Source organism: Molothrus aeneus, chromosome 2 (assembly GCF_037042795.1).
Source record: "Molothrus aeneus isolate 106 chromosome 2, BPBGC_Maene_1.0, whole genome shotgun sequence".
Taxonomy (NCBI): domain Eukaryota; kingdom Metazoa; phylum Chordata; class Aves; order Passeriformes; family Icteridae; genus Molothrus; species Molothrus aeneus.
The window spans coordinates 30,157,408-30,169,745 of record NC_089647.1 but is presented as its reverse complement, the minus strand read 5'-3'; the positions used below and the strand labels follow the sequence as shown (position 1 = coordinate 30,169,745).

The 12,338-nt window shown below is 51.2% G+C and overlaps 1 protein-coding gene across 1 annotated transcript in view; it reads right to left on the bottom strand.

The window, feature by feature from the left end:
• CAPN5 (calpain 5) overlaps positions 1–12,045 on the bottom strand; it is a 52,475-nt gene extending 40,430 nt beyond the window's left edge. The window contains exon 1 of the mRNA XM_066572292.1: positions 11,963–12,045. The gene's annotated coding sequence lies outside the window, so the exon portion shown is untranslated. The remainder of the gene's footprint in view (positions 1–11,962) is intronic.
• Positions 12,046–12,338: the final 293 nt, after the last annotated feature.

Sequence of the window (12,338 nt, the reverse complement as noted above, 5' to 3'; positions counted from 1 at the left end):
CTGGTCAGACAAAACACTTTGTTCCAAAGGACAGGATCTGCTGCCCTTCAGCTCTATTCCCACTAAACAGGAGACGGCTTTGATATCACATTGCAAAAGCACAAGATCAGCCAAGGAGAAGACAAAGCAGGAACCAGGCATGTGGTTGCACAACCCTCAACCAGGTGCAATGTTATGGGGCTCAGTAGTGGGGTGTTCAGAACAGCAGGCAGGCTTTTTATAAATATGTTATTGAAATAATTTTTTACAGCCTCCTTGGGTGTTTCTGTTGACAGACATGTGGCAGCATCAGGGTTATCCTCTCACTTACCAACACAAAAGTCCAGCTCAGCAGAGGAAGCCCTGTTAATGCAAGGAGAGCTTTACACACTGTTTCTCCAGGGCCCAGAGAACAAGAAGAAGCAGTTGAATTGCCATTCACTATTTACACTGAACATAAGCACTCCACACCTCTTGGCCAACAACTCTATGCCAACCATGAACAAAAAAGCCTCAAGTCATCTTAGAATGATAGAATGGTTTTGGTTGGAAGGGACCTTCAAGATTCTCTAGTTCCAACCCTCCTCACACAGCTCCTCTGGGCAACCTGTGCCAATGCCTGTGCCATTCCCAAAGCCCTTTCCTACTCCCAGCTGTGCATGCACCTAGTTTTGCTTTGGACCCCAAATGACATGGCCCAGAGCCAGCAGCACAGTGCAGCATCCTGCATTAGCAATGCCCACAGGGAGGGGAAGCTGAAACCACACTGATGGAAATTAGAAAACAAGACATGATTTCTTCTCAAATTGACTGTGGTTAACCAGGGAAGCTAATACCCATGGGAAGTTACAGGTAGCTCATGTCCAGATGTTTTTGAGCACAGTTGGACATCTTTACAGAGCAGCTGCTTTAGCCAAAATGCAAATTACTGAACACTCACAGTGGTTACTTGCTGAAACAAAACTGTTGAAGAACAGAAAACTGAATATCCCCTTCTGGCCTTTATCTCTTTTCTTCATCAGGTCATATCTCTGTTCTCATTTAAGAGCTAAAGGTGAAATAATAATTTTCACTCTTAATTATGTTTATATCAAGCTCTGATTTAAATGAGTGATTTGCTACAGCACAGATGGCATCCAAATCAGGACACCTTAACATGGCACCTTTCAGCCTGAGGGTAATTTTGTATGAGCAACCACAGGGACTAGCTGCTCCCCCTCAGAAACTCAGAGTGGTGGATTTAGCCTCAAAAAACATCCTGGTGGGGCTAAAGGCTGTTTGTTCTAAGTGAGTAAACCCTCTGGCTTTTTGCAAGCATATAAGTAGAGCAAATGCTCCCTGATGGATCCTCCTCCTCCATGAAGCAGGAAAAACCATCACTCTGCAGAGATCCTGGTCCCTTCTGCAAAGCACTCCAAGACCTGCAAAGGAAGTTGCTGTCTAACAGCTGGCTATTACTGAAAATAAACTAAAAAAAAATGTCCTTTTGACAAGGGCATGTAGTGATAGGACAATCTGGAATGGCTTTAAACTGAAAGGGAGTAGGTTTAGATTTGATAACAGGAAGCAATTCTTCAATGTGAAGGCAGTGAGGCACTGACACAGGTTGCCCAGAGAAGCTGGGGCTGCCCCATCCCTGGAAGTGCTCAAGGCCAGGCTGGATGGGGCTCTGAGCACCCTGGTCTAGTGGAAGGTGTCCCTGCCCATGGCAGGGGGCTGGAACTGGAAGGTCTTTAAGGTACTTCCAACCAAACCATTCTACGGTTGTATGAATCAAGAGCAATCTTTCATTAAAAAGTGCATTTGCACCCGGGCCAGCAAAAGGCAGGGTCACACATCCTGGCAGAAAGCTGCTGCGAGTGACTCCATATCACCAAAGCATGCCTGGCTGTCAGCATCTGCACAAAATCAGCTGGAGATAAGATGTCACATGTGGAAGCTGTTTCCGGCAAGGCACAGCGATCTTCATCACACTTGCTTTATTTCCTCTGGATTTTTTTCCACCAAAACATCACTCCTTTATTGCTTAACAGCAAGATGACAGCACAGGGAGAGACATAGCCAGTCAGCAGGTCTGCGTGCATGGATTGGGATATTTTCTTCCTGGGAAGGCCAGGGTTAACAGGGGGGTCTAGGCATCCTTGAATGCCCATCTCCTTTAGGAGCCAGGGGGTGTGCTGACCAGGAGCTCCCTTTCTGCTTGGATGACTCACACTGGGACAGAGGCCTTTGACTGGGGAGTTCCTCATTCCTCACAGCTATGAGTCACCGTTTGCAAACACAGTCAGATGTTGGAGCTGCAGGAGAAGAGGCAGCCCCACACTGGGAACACTCTCATAACCCTGTGCTGGCTTGAGCTCTGCCTGGCCAGAGCTCTGCACACAAATGGAGCTTGTGGCACCAGCCAGACCAGCCCTTCCCTCAGCACAGGCTCTAAGATCAGGTGGGACCAGGACACGTGTCTGAAAGCATCCTGACACAGGAAGGAGTAACAAGCTCAAAGCAAAGCTGGTGGCAGCCTCTCCCACTGGATCAGAAAATGCAGGAGGCCGGAGGGATGCAGGAATAGCAGGGAGAAGAATGAAACAACAGCAAAAGGTGGTGGCAGAGAGACAGACCCAAAAGCAGTAGAAAGAGCAAGGCAGTAACATGGCACCAGGCAGCCTGAGGGAAAGCAGAGATGTGCTGAATATATTCACCACTCAGGGTCCAGCTCAGCCCAATCCACTTGCGGTTTGGGGAGAATGCAGAAGCTAAGTTTTGGGTACCTTCCACATGCTGTTAGGTCCCTCACTCAGCATTACTGATTGTGTGATGTTAGGCTTGTTTCCCAGGTCACAGAAGGGTTAAAAACCCTTGGAGATCACCAGGAGTTGCAGGACAAGTAACAAAAGGTGAATTAATAGGCTCTGCCAATGCCAAGTCCCTGGAGACAGCCATGACTTCACTAACCCCTCATGCCTCAGCACACCCTGACCCTGGTTAATAATTGTAAGGAGCAGCACAGAGCCAGCAACACCAAAGCACTCCCAAGCTCACTCAGCAGCCACTGCAGATTCCAAAAAAACACTTTTGTGCAGGAGAAGGCAGGAACCTTCTCCAGCACACGACACTGCTCACACAGAGCAGGTTTTCAGGCACTGGAAAAATACAGCCTAGGAAGAGCAGACTCACACACACAGAATCAAACCACCTGCACGCATGGTCATCCAGACACATGGCTCCTGCCTAGCCCAGGAGGGCTGTCACCCCACATGAGGATCATGTTGAACACAAACCACACACCCCATGATGTTACAGAGATGCTCTGCCCCTCTCAGCATCCATTTTCATCACCAGAAGAGGAGGGGAGAGGATGCTATCTTTGCAGGTTTGGACTGAGAACGTGTTTTTATTATTTATTCAGCATTTCTAATTGAACAGCTAGACCTGCTCCTTTTAAATCCAGTCACACTGACTCCAGTGGGAGCCTTGCACCACATCAATACACTCACACTGGTTTTCCTGCCAGGTGAGCAAAGAAATTATGGTCTAAAGGCAGGCCTGTACCTTTATGCGGTGGAAAGAGGGAAGGACTAGGACAGAAGAGTAACAGGGCATTGCTTGATGTAGCCATGTGAGCCTTTTTCTTGGGCATTATGGGTGACAGAGGTGTTTATTTAAGAGGTTGAGGAACTGGAAAATGCATTCAGAAAAGTCATCATTAATGCAGATAAAATGCAGCATGTCTCCATGCAAATGCTCTGCCTTCAATAGCTTCCGCAGCCTCTGGGATGATTAAAGCAATTGAACTTCAAATGGGGAATTTGGGAGGAGCAGAAGAGATAACGGGGCTGCAGCTACTCTGTAGGAGAGTGAGGAGAGGCAGCTGGATCCTCAAGATCATCCCAGGCTAGCTGGGATGTTTGACCTTCTGGCTGACCCAGAGCATCCTTCCTGCAGCTTCAGCCCTGACCACTTCGTAGCATGCCCTATCTCCCTCTGGAGCCTTCAAGGAGAGGATGGATGGGGCGTGTGGGACGTGTCCCTGCTCATGGCAGAGTACTGCAATGAGATGGTCTTCAAGGACCCTTCCAACCCAAACCATTCTGTGACTCCATAACAACACCATCCCCAAGGCAATCGGTTTCTTCTCTCTCCATCACCTCCACCCCCTGCTGCTGGCAGAGCCCAAAACTCCATCCCCACAGAGGCCCAGAGGTACAACCAAGTCCTTCAGGTCTCCTCTCGAGAGCTCCTGGCCATTCCCAGAAATGTGTCCCTTCACCTGCTCCACTTCAAGCAGGATAGGAACATCTCCTGCAATTCCAGATGATGGAGGCACCCCAAATGCTTCTGACAACAGGCTCCACACCACAGGTTTCACCCCAGTCCTACAGCTGCTGGCCTCAAGTCAGGTCTCAAACCTCTGCCAAGACTCCCACCTTTTGCTAATAAACCACTTAAGGATTTTCTCTTTGCCTGACCCAAACCTGAATAAAAGCACCAAGGCACTCTGTGAAAAGGTCCAAGAGGGCACAAAGTCCACTTCAGACTTGGGTCCTCCCTGCTCAGTTTTCTCTTTGACAGGCCCTCAACCCACTTGCTAGTCACTTCCCAAAACCCACATCCTATAAATTCCAAAGTCACAACAGCAAATATCAGACCACACCTGGGTACTGACTGATAAGAAAATTCTCCTTGTCTGTAAAACTTTCAGGATCGAGCAGCAAAATCTGCTGGGTTTAAATTTAATTTTACCTCCTTTTCCATCTCTGTCTTAACTGAATTTTTCTTACTGTGACTATTCTAAAGCATCATGAGCACAAAAGTAATATTTGAAGGCTTGCAGCAACTGATAGTGCTGCTGCTTTTGAACAGGTCTCTCTTAGGCAGACTGGACCACCTCAAATCTGTGAGATTTATTAGAAATCCTTGTTACTGGATCCACTCAGTTCTCACAAGCCCAAAGGTCTGAATGCAAGTTCCCACTGTCTTAATTTGAGCTCTTCAAACAGCTTCTGCCTTGGATGCTGCAACTCCCCCAACCTCCAGCCAGCTTTTCCCCCCATTATTCCTTCATTTCAGCAGTGCTGCCCTTCTCTAAACACAGAGGTAAGAGTTTGCCAAACAACCCTTGGAGCAGAAAGGCTGCTGCTTTCTCCTGGCAGGGACTGGACATAAACTTTCCCCTTCCTTCAGGGAGATGGATACAGGTCACAATCCTGGGCACTGCATCCACTCCGTGTTCCAGATCATAGAGTAATGGAATGGTTTGGGTGGGAAGGGATCTTAAAGGTCATGAAGTCCAACACCTTCTGCCATGGACAGGTGTCCATGTCCTTTTCAGTGAGGATTCCTTCTCTTATGAAAACCTATTGCTTTGTTGCAGCCCAGCAAGGCTGGTGCTTGCCCTGATGCCATGGCTGGCAGCCAGCCCCATCACCCTGCTCTCACCCAAACAAAAATGCCCACCACTGCTCTGAGGTCTGTCTGGATTCCCCTGCATGGCCTGGCTTGCCCTCAGGAGGAGGCTCAGAGCATGTTCCTAACCCATGCTGAGCAGCAAGCAGAGAGTGTGGGTTGAGCACAGCACTCTGGGATCGGGACTAAGCCCCCTCCTCCTCTCCCAGACACTGCCCTGGCCCAAGTCCTTGCTCTGCATCTCTTCAGACACTCTGATGTTGCAGCAGCTCCCAGCTGGAGCAGCAAGTCTGGGAGCATGGATGAGATGCACCCTGTGACACAGGGAGGAGTTTCACTCCCCTGCATGGGACAGGACCCTGACACAGCCCCGTTTTTGATGCAATAAATCACCACTCTCCTGCTCCTGCATGAAGACCTGCCAGGATCCAAAGGCAACACTTGCTGGGCAGGCATCCAGCACCCACCATCCCCATCCTGCACTCATGCAGCAGTGGTAGTCTGGCTCTGAAAAAGTAGAGTTTGCAGCTGCAGCTTTTATCAAATCAAGGCTTCCCCTTGCTCAGCAGAGAAATCATCTCCCTTAATCACCCCTAAGCAATTCTCACAGTATTTACACATGCTCAGACAACTGGTAGGACCAGCTCTTCAAGGATTTGGGAGCAACAAGCCTGCAAACATTTCATAGGAAGCTTTTGATTATCAGGGTGTGCCTCAGAAAATATAAAACAAATGAAGCCCAAACCCAGAGAGACAGACATGCATCCTTCGTCTCTGTACAGGACAGGAGGAAATGGTGGAACAGCCCAGGAGGGGCTGTGAAGGAATGGAGTCAACCAAAGCCACCTGCATCCTGCACCATGGAGTCAGGGGAGCTCAAACCAGTGGAAATGTGATGAAAACTGGGATGGAGGGTGCGTGCTGCAAGGGAGGGATGCCTTTTGTCACCCAGAGAAATCACTGTATGGATTATTTGGAGATGTAACCAAAAGAACTCCAGCAACAAGCACAAAAACATGGGGCAACATGGTTTAAGGGAAGGTAATGCAGGAGCAGAGCTGGAGCTTTGCCCTTTTCTCCAGGAGCTCAGCGAGACGTGCTGCTCCTGTTGTGCTGTAGCTACATAGGAAGCAATATTCTGGGTACCTTTCCTGGTCTGCCACAGCCCTGTTTGATAGCTATGTCTAGGTCACAGGATAAACCTTGAAGGATTCAACCAGGGCTGCAGTCTCCCTCATGTAAGGATGAGCTGCAGCCAGGAGAGGAGAAAATTTCATAGAATCATGGAACCACAGAACGGTTTGGGTTGGAAAAGACCTTACAGATGATCTAGTTCTCTGCCATGAGGCATCTTTCACTAGACCAGGTTGCTCAAAGTCCCATCAAACCTGGCCTTGAACACTGCTGAGGATGGGGCATCCACAGCTTTACTGGGTGACCTGTGCCAGTGCCTCAACATCCTCACAGGAAAGAATTTCTTCCTACCATCTAATCTAAACCTGCTCTCTCTCAGTTTGAAGCCATTCCCCCTTGTCTTATCTATCTCCCCATGCCCTTGTAAAAAGTCTCAACTCTCTCTTGCAGCCCCTTTATGTTTTGGAATGTGCTCTAAGGACTCCTTGAACCCTTCTCTTCTCCAGGCTGAATAATTCCAACTCCCTAAGCCTGTTTTCATAGTGGAGGTGCTCCAGCCCTCTGACTGTCCTCATGGCCTCTCCTGGTGTCTTTCCAACACATCTGTCTACTACTGGGGGCTGTAATAAGCTGGGAAAGTCCCTGCATGGTACAGAGAAGGAGCCCTCTCCCACAAATCATTTCAGAGCTTCACATTAAGGCTTCCAGCCTCCCAGCATGGGGCAGACTTTAGGTGGTTGGGATGCTTTATAGTCCCCTCTCCCTTTAACCTTCGTTCCCAATGGATGGAAGTCACAGGACAGGAGGGAACAGAGCTGATGCTCAGATGGATGGTGGAATGACTAAAACTGGTCATTTCTGCACAAGGGCAAACCAAGGGGCGGGGAGAGCTTTTCTCTGCCAGAAGAGTATTTTAAGGCAAAATGCATCAAAGTGTTATTGAACTGGGACACAAAAGCTGCAGGCAGGGGCTTAGGAGCTCAGTCCAGCCCCTCTGAAGGGCTGGACCAGGCCCAAAGGAGCCAGGCTCTGACCTAAATGCTGCAAACCCCGCGGGCTCCCAGCACGGCTTTGCAGGGGTATCATCTGTCACATCTCCAGTCCAGGAAGATCCCCAAAGCATGAGGATCTGCAATATTGGCTGAAAAACCAATGCATCATGCAGAAAAGCAAAAACTGTGAAGTCTCCTTGGCCACAGAGTGGAGCAGAAAGGATTTTTTCCCAGAGAGGATGAAAAACTCAATGGCAACCATTCCCATTTCCCTCCACAACCTGAAGAAGTCACCCCCATGTCAAAGGGGTGCCTCCTACAATGCAGGAGAATTTAGTAGGAATAAGCTATGGATGAATATTCCCCATGGTGTGAAAGGGAGAGCTCAGAGCAGGTAAAGGGTTAATGCAGCCAGACAAACGTAGCTTCCATGAAGCCACCGGGTCTGTGTCCATTTTCTGCAGTGCCCAGAGCCTGGCCCTTTCTCCCTGGGTAATCAACTGGAAGTGAGCAGAGCGGAGTGATCACTGCCCCTCACTCCCCACCGGTGACACTGCCCTCGGGGCTGGGGGATGCAGGAGCCCCGTCTGCCTGGAGCAGGCCAGCACAAGCCCACTGCCGAGGAGGCTTTGTGCCCCACAGCCCCTCAGAGGAGCAGGTGAAGGTGAAGGCATGAAGACATAAGTAGGTAAATGGTGCCTAAGTGCCATGGCACAAGCAGAGGGCAACAAACACCTCTGGGAGGGCTGAGGAGGCTTCTCTGTGGAAGGGGTTTCACCTCTGGACATCTGCAGAGAAAGGACTTGACAACTCTGGAGATTAGCGAGGAGGAAGAGAGAGAGCGCCTGATCCCAGCCTTCAAGGCACAGCTGCATCCTTCTCCTTCTCTCTGTATTAACCTGATGCTGCCTGCTTGGAGAAAGCATTAGGAGAAGAATCTTGGCATCTCTGGACAGCCAAAAATATCCAATAATTAATGCACAAGCGTGAGCAAATTTAGAGGATGCACCCGTTCTTCGTATCATCATCCCCCAGCACAAATACTGTCTAAATTCCTCTTGGGATCAGAGCCAAAGCCTTTTTTAAAGCATGGATGCTTTGTTATTAATCTGTGCAGCAACCAGGAAAGGGAGAGATGGATTCATTTTTCTAAAGCATAATCAAAGACAAAAAATTATCTCAGCTGGGCATCATCTGCTTCATGGCTGGTCTGGTCCCACATCAGGAAGATGGTGAGACCTGCTTGTCTAACACAGCCCTTCCCAAAGGAGACACCAGGACAGGGTGTCTGGACCACAGAGTCCTGGCCTCCTACACTGACAAATGCTAAGACCTCCTTCTATCACAGCCAAGCACCTTGCAAGAGAAGTGATGTGCTCTAATTCACACCCTCCTACTCTCCTCTGGTGTGACACAGTTGCAGAGCCTCTAGACAAGCCTCCTAAGCTAAACTGAATGAATTCACACCCCAGCAGCAACATTGCCCTCGGTTTAAATCGCTCTTCTGCCTGCCTGGAGCTCACCCCTTGGATATATTTGGAGTCAGCAAGCACATCCTCTCTCTGCCTTTGTTTCGCTGGGCTTGGCTTTTATAGCCTCGTATAATAGCTCTCCATCCCTCTGAGCAGCTTCAGAGCCCTTTTCCCTGCATCTGCTCCAGGCTGAGTTAATCCCTCTCAAGCACCAGATCGAAGAGCCTGGTCCTTCCACGTTAACTCTTCTGTACCCATGTCCCACAAACACCCTTTGCCTGTTTCCCTTCGCATTTTTGCAACACTCCTGGGGGCATCCAGGACCAAAGCAGCCCTGAACCGCCAGTCTCAGCTATCCCAACATGATTCAATCTCTAAACATAGCACAAAGTCCAGACACAGCGTGCCCCACTGTACAGGCCGGCGTACAACTTAGGGGCCAGCCCCACAGCCTGAGCTCAGCTGCTGCCCTCTGGCCGAGCACCTCATCCACCTCTCAGCTTGGTTTCGCAGGCAGATCTCAGCATGAAAAATGAGAATGAGCTCAGATCCTCCCTTAAAGGCTTTAAGCAGATTTAAGCTCTGTTGCGTGGGCTTAATCTGTCCAGCAGTGCCCTTTGTCACCTCCCCCAGCCCCCCCGGCAGAAATCTTCTCCACTGACATATTCCCACATGCACCGTGTAAACTGCCAGCACATCCAGGTAAAGGAGACCTGGAGCATCTCCTTTCCCCAAAAATGAAAGCACAGCTACAGGTCAGTCCCCTTCAGTAATAGTTCTGGGTTTCCATCTCCTTCCACCTCAGAGGCTTGAGAATACCCGGGGTAGTTGTCAATCACCAGCTGAAAGCTCCCTTGAACAGAAAATGCCATGGTGGACAGCAGCTGGGCAGGGATTTTCCTGGGCTTGTGGCCGTGTCAAAGCCACAGCTAAGTCATTTCATACAGGGACTGGGGTGCTGATGACAGGGAGCAGGCTGGACTTGAGTCTGCCACAAACCTGAGTGCCTTGGTCACATCTCTTTGCCCCTATTTCATGTGTCACTGCTTTGCAGATGGAATTATTCCTTCTGCGTGTCATCATGGTGTCCTTACAACATGACAAAGGGACTTGATTTCTACTCTGAGCAGGGCCTGCTAGAGCAAGCCCTGCTGGCTTCCTCAAAACCTGCTTTTCCTTTCGCTCATGACTTGATCCTTAATTCTGATGCCAACAAGAAAGTTTTTCCCAACCATTTCTGGCACATGGCTGCTGGCAAGCACCAGCCACCGAGCGAGCCAGCCCCCACGCACACAGCAGCACCTGTACACATGCACCCACTGCAGGAGGGGTTCAGACCTCACATCCCACTCCTAAGGGTACAAAAAGGGTTTCTGAAAGAGCATCTCTCACTCCCTCTTGGGTTTTACAACCCCACTGCCTGGGTCATGGGCTGGAGCTGAGCCCCAGGTGATTCACATGAAAGAATTGCTTAAATAAGCAGAAGGCAGCTGATGTTCCTGGGAAGAGCAGGTGGAAATAGAACCCACCAGGAGAGATGTGCCTGTAGCAGTATGTTGCACCAAGCAGGAGTAAGTGGTGAGCACTTGCATCAGGCTCTGCACCTCCATCCATGCCTGACTCTACTGCTTTTCCCCTGCCCCAAGGATGCTGCCAACAGGTGACTCCTGCTCTCACCTGTATGCCAAAATTTGTTCCTCCTCAACTCACTGCTACCCTGAGCAGCAGGGCCAGCCAGGCTCCCTGCACCTTGGGCTACCCACTCTTCATGTTCAGAGCAAGGGGTGAGAGATGCAGCTCCAGGGACTTTGTGTTGCCTTCCCTCCAGTTTAACAGCAGTTCAGCACGCTTGGAACCCAGGCTGACCTGGACAGGAGGATCCATGAAGATATGAGATGGGATGGAGATAAAAGGTGCCCTGGGGAAAGCCTGCAGCATGGTCCTTGCTGGATGCAGAAGACAAGCAGCTGAGGATTTAAGAGCATTCTCCACCATGCACCGAGCTCCCTGCTCTGCTTCCAGCTCCATTTGCCGTGGCTGTACTCCCCACCAAGCTTAGAGCTAGCACAGCATCCAGGCAGAAATGGTAACTGGTGATAAATAACTGGTTATATATCCAAGCACAACACAGGCTGGATCTGCAGAGCCAGGCGTGCAGCCCACGCTAACCTGCAGCTACCAGAGTGGGAGGTGAGGGATAGAAGACCAGAGCCACATCCAGTGGGACACCCTCTGCTAGAAAGCACCAAGCTCAAGCTCAAAATAACATGTTTTGGGAAGGGAGGAAAGACTGGTATTTGGGAAATCCAGATTCCTATCTCTGCTTGGAAACCCCAAAAGCCATCAGTGTCCTGCACCCCAGCAGTGAGTTAGCCTTTCTTGAGAGCAGGAGCTCTCTCTCGCCTTAACTTTCCAGGAGACTTTCCAAAAGCCCCTGCGTTTGTCCCAAAAAAATGGAACAAAGAACAATACTGAAACCTCAGGATTTTTTCTCAGGGCAGAAATCCTGCAGCTCTCCAGCCAGCACCCAGGCCTCGGTCTCAAAGTTTCTGTCCAGCCCGGCTCCACAAGCTGAACAGGGGGGGCAGTTGTGGGGTTTTAACCATCCGGGATGCAACTTTCCTATGCACTACGCCGAGTACCCCGACTTCAGCAGCCCCAAACACCGGCGCTCACGCCAGCGCTTGCTGAAGGCAAAGGCAGCAGCGTGCTCCGCGCAGGGGAGGAGCAGGGTGCCCGCTTCGGGCTTTTTTTCCCCAAAAACCCTTTAGGCACACACACACACGCTCACGTACCAACACACACTGCCCCCACCCCGGAGTGCAGCTGCTACGCGGTTCCCAAAGCCACAGGTGCCCCCGAGCATCCCCCGAGGACGCGGCGGGACCCCCGGGCGGGGCGCGGAGCCGTCCCCCCGCGGCGGGAGCAGCGGCGGCGCTGCAGGGCCGAGCTACCCCCTCCGGGGGCCGGGGGTCGCCTTACCTGCCCGGGGCTGGTGCGGGTGCCCGGTGCCGGTGCCGCCGCTCCGGGCGCGCCGCTGCCCGCAGCGCTTCGCCTCCCGCAAGCACCGCCCCGACGGGCGGGCCGGGACCGCGCCTGCGCCCCGCACCGCGCTCCGGGCGCCGCGGAACCGGCACCGGCACCGGGACACGCCACGGAACCGCCACCGACACCGCGAGTGGCACCCGGGGGTGGGAACCGCCACCGGGAATGCGAACCGGCGCTGGGATCGGGAATGGGAACTGGGAACCGGATCGGGAACTGGACAGCGAACCGGCACCGGGAACTCTCACTAGGAATGGGAACTGGCACCGGAAACTGGCGCTCCCCACTGCTGGGAACTGTGGTCACTATTGGG